Source organism: Mauremys reevesii, linkage group 3 (genome assembly GCF_016161935.1).
Source record: "Mauremys reevesii isolate NIE-2019 linkage group 3, ASM1616193v1, whole genome shotgun sequence".
Taxonomy (NCBI): Eukaryota; Metazoa; Chordata; order Testudines; family Geoemydidae; genus Mauremys; species Mauremys reevesii.
Genome location: NC_052625.1, coordinates 27962964 through 27967582, shown reverse-complemented (window position 1 = coordinate 27967582; position 4619 = coordinate 27962964). Strand labels below are relative to the sequence as shown.

At 50.5% G+C, this 4619-nt stretch overlaps 1 long non-coding RNA gene across 1 annotated transcript; it reads right to left on the bottom strand.

Moving 5' to 3' along the window:
- Window positions 1-492: 492 nt before the first annotated feature.
- Window positions 493-4155, bottom strand: LOC120400743. The gene is made up of 3 exons (XR_005596035.1): window positions 4108-4155; window positions 1587-1725; window positions 493-640 (listed from the first exon to the last, which is right to left on the bottom strand). It is a non-coding gene; the product is annotated as an uncharacterized LOC120400743 (long non-coding RNA).
- Window positions 4156-4619: the final 464 nt, after the last annotated feature.

Here is a 4619-nt window from a genome sequence, read left to right as displayed (position 1 = left end):
CCTCCCTGATATTTATCCCTCTGATAGGATTGCTCTTTATAAATATATCTCCCCTCAGCCTTCTTTTGGTTAGGCTAAACAAGCCAAGCTCTTTGAGTCTCCTTTCATAAGACAGGTTTTCCATTCCTCAGATCATCCTAGTACCCCTTCTCTGTACCTGTTCCAGTTTGAATTCATATAGACCTTGTCAACCCTCTGGAAAAAAGTGCCACCAGATACAAACACCTGTTGGTGATAGTCAATTATGCTACTCGCTATTCTGAGGCAATCCCACTACATAACACCAATGCAAAGACTGTTGCCACTGAACTATTGAAAGTCTTTGCTTGAGTAGGAGTTCCCAAGGAGATTCTCACTGACCAAGGCACAAACTTCACATCCTGCTTGATGAAACAGGTCTGTGATCTGAAAATAAAGAGCTTCTGTACCTCAGTTTATCACCCACAAATGGATGGCCTGCTTGAAAGCTTCAATCAAACCCTGAAGCAGATATTGAGAAGGTTTATACCAGAAGAGCTTTTTAATTGGGATCAACTGATCCCCTCTCCACTCCTGTTTGCCATTCGGGAAGTCCCACAATCCTCTACTGGGTTCTCGCCATTCTAGCTCTTGTATGGGAGACGGCCCCGGGGAACCTGGTCTGGGAGATGTGGGAAGAAAAAACTCCAAGAACTCAGAATGTCCTACAATATGTGTTGAGACTCAGGGGGAAACTTGAGACTGTGGGAGTTTTGGCTAAAGAAACCCTCCTCACCACCCAACAGATTCAGGAACGCTCCTATAATAAGGGAGCACAGGTACACACTTTCAGGCCAGGCGATTGGATCCTCCTTCTACTCCCGAGTACAGAGTCTAAACTACTGGCCAAGTGACAGGGGCCCTACGAAATTGTGCACCAAGTTGGGCCAGTCGATTATGAGGTTAGACAGCCTGACAAATGGAAGCCCACCCAAGTCTATCAATTCAACCTGGTGAAGGTGTGGAAAGACTAAGAAAGCCCCATACCTCCCTGAACCAGACCTGGGGCCCCAAATGCCTTATGCCCTGTCACCAGAGGCTATACAGGTGGGGGAACAACTTCATCCTGAACAAAAGGCCCAGCTGCAGAGCCTAGTGAAAGCATTCCCTACAGTGTTTTCCTCCAACCAGGAAGGACCCACCTCACGCACCACCACATCCAGACCTAACCTGGACAGATTGTCCAGGAAAACCACCGGCCACTTCCCTGCAAAGTGCATGAGGCAGTAAAACAGGAAGTCTATGTTGGAGCTTGGGGTCATTGAGGAATCCCACAGTGAGTGGCAAAGCCCTGTCATATAAGTCCCAATGCTGGGTGGCACTATCCAGTTTTGCATCGACTTCAATGTGATCTCCAAATTTGACTACTACCCCATGCCCCATGTGGATGAACTACTAGACCGTTTGGGCAAGGCTCAGTATATCACATTAGACATAACAAAGGGGTATTGGCAAATCCCACTCACACCAGAATCGCAAGAAAAAAACACTTTGCCACTCCATTTGGCCTCCAACAGTTTAGAACTATGCCCTTTGGACTCCAAGGAGCATCCACGATGTTCCAATACCTTATGGACCAGGTTTTGAACTTGTAAGCCACAGCCTATTTAGATGATGTAGTCATCTACAGTTGAACCTGGGAACGACATCTGGCCCAAGTTGCGGCCATGCTTCGCTCCCTGAAGCAGGCTGGACTAACAGCAAACCCTGAAAAATGTAAAACAGGAAAAGAAGAAACCACCTACGTGGGATACATTTTGGGGGAAGGCCAGATACAGCCCCTTATATAGTTCAGGCCCTCAAGGACACCCTGTGCCCTACCACAAAGAAACAGATCAGGAGTTTTCTGGGACTTGCTGGCTATTACCACTGGTTTGTACCAAGGCTCTCGACAATTGCAGCCCCTCTGACAGATCTGGTTACAAACAACAGCCCCAAGAAAGTGCACTGGTCTGAGGCCTGTGAAAAGATCTTTCAAAGATCTGTACAGAACTGGTCCTATTCAGTCCAGCCTTCTCCAAAGAATTCATTTTGCAGACGGATGCTTCTGATGTGGGACTGGGTGCTGTTTTATCTCAGGAAATTAAGGGGGAGGAACACTCTGTGTTTTATTTGAGCTGCAAACTGTTCCCACAAGAATGGGCCCACTCTGTCAGAGATGGAGGGCCTGGCAGTAAAATAGGTCATAGATTCACTCCGATTCTATCTCCTGGAAAACCCATTCAAATTCTTCACCAGACATGCCCCATTAAGATGGCTAAACACCATAAAGGACACAAACACCCGCCTGATGCACTGGTACCTGACTCTCCAGCCCTACGTGTTCCAAATTCAGCATTCAGCCGTGAAAGCCCACCAGAACTCTGACTTCATTTCCAGGGAATGAGGGGAGCAATTGGATGGCCCCAGCTCTTCTGGTTCCATCTTGAGGGGGAGGGTGTGTGATGGGGTGTACAATCCACTTTGGGCAACAAGGGGTTAAAGGATTATTTTGGGCTCAGCCAGCCCCACCCCTCCACACCTGCAGCAAATTCTTCATGTATTGGAGGAATTAAAAGGCAGAGAATGAGCTAATTTGGTGGCAGAGCTGGAGGTGAACAGACCTACAGCTCCAGCAGTACAGAGTAGGGTGACCAGGTGTCCATTTTTTGATTGGAACACCCAGTCGAAAATGGACCCTGGTGGCTCCAGTCAGCACCACTGACCAGGCCATTAAAAGTCCAGTTGGCAGTGCTGCAGAACTAAGGCACACTAGTCCCTACCTGTCCTGGATCCGTGCTGCGCCCCGGGAGCAGCCAGCAGATCTGGCTCCTAGGTAGGGGGGCCATGGGACTCTGCATGCTGCCCCCACCAGAGCACCAGCTCCACACTCCCATTGGCTGGGAACCAGAGCCAATGGGAGCTGTGGGGACAGTGCCTGCGGACAAGAGTAGCACCGCATGCAGTATCACTTGCCATGCCTCTGCCTAGGAGCCGGACCTGCTGGCCACTTCTGGGGCACAGCATGGAGTCAGGAAGCCTGCCTTAACCCCCCGCTGCGCCTCTGACTGAGAGCCAACAGAAGTAAGCCCATGCCCCAGCCCTGAGCTCCCCCAAACCCAGACCCCCCCTCCTGTACCCCAAACCCCTCATCCCTGGCCCCACCCCAGAGCCTGAACCCCCAGATGGACACATCACCCTCCCTGCTTCCCAACCTCCTGCCCCAGCCCAGAGCCCCCTCCCACACCCTGAACCCCTCTGCCCCACCCCCCTGTCTGGAGCCCCCGGCTGCACCCCAAACCCCTCATCCATGGCCCCATCCCAGATCCCACACCCCCAGGCAGAGCCTTCAGCTCCCCTGCACCCCAGCCCTAGCCCACAGCCCCCTCCCGCACCCTGAACCCCTCATTTCTGGCCCCACCCCAGAGCCCACTCCCCCAGTTAGAACCCTCACCCCCTCCTTCACTCCAGCCCAGCGAAAGTGAGTGAGGGTGTGGGAGAGTGAGCCACCGAGGGATGGGGAATGTAGTCAGTAGGGGGCAGGGCCTCAGGGAAGGGATGGGGCAGGGGGTGTGACCTCGGGGAAGGGGCAGGGCTAGGGTGTTTGGTTTTGTGCAATTAGAAAGTTGGCAGCCCTAGTGCAGAGCAGAGGGAAGTCTAAAGGCTCTCACACAGCTGCCCAAAGGGGCCCTCCCTGAGACAACCAGAGAGGGAAGTATCCTCTGGACCTTGGAAACTCCCTCTTACTACTTTTGGTTTGAATTTCCCCACCAGGGGAAGGCCTTGGCCTAAGCTGACACTGACAGGGAGATGGGACACAAGAGAAAGAGGCCCTGGGAGGACAGCCTTAAGCGGCCTTGGTTGCCAGACTACTGGTGGCTCAAAGGGCCCTGGGTCAGAGCCCGGTGGAGTGGGAGGGCCCGGGCTCCCCTTCCGACAACCCCCTAGGCCACGGTCTCCAACTAGACCCCGAGTGAGGACCGTTACAAGGGGCCACACTGAGATTGCTCAGGGCAAATTACAAATAATGGGGGCAGATGATCCCCAGCACAGGTAGTTATTCTAATAATTAGATTCACCAAGCCAACAACAAAACAGTTTCTACAATACCCTTATTGGTTATCCAGAAGCCAGAAAAAACACAGCTCCCGTAAAGCAATCCAGCCTTGGGCTCCCACCTAGACAGCCAAGTCAAATATGATGAGTATTACTGAAAATCTTGTTAATCATATATAAAGTTCTACCAATACCAAAGGATCAAACACATTACCCACCAGGTCAATGAATATTTCAGATCTTACCCAAATACATGCATACAGCCAATTCTTATTAACTAAACTTAGATTTATTAAAAAAGAAAAGAGCATTGGTTAAAAGATCATTATACATACAAATATGAATAAAGTTTGTATGTCATTTTCATAGTAGCGATGGTGAGCTGCTGAGTTACAAAAAGCTGCTTCCAGAATCAATTAATCAGGCTCTAGTCCAGATATGCAGTCCATATATAGAGAGTTTGTTTTAATTCTTCCATGAGAAGTAACAGGGTAATCCAGACTGGACCTGGAGACCCGAGTCTTGTGATTCAAGCTTCCCCTGACCAAGCTTAAGTAGATCTGAAA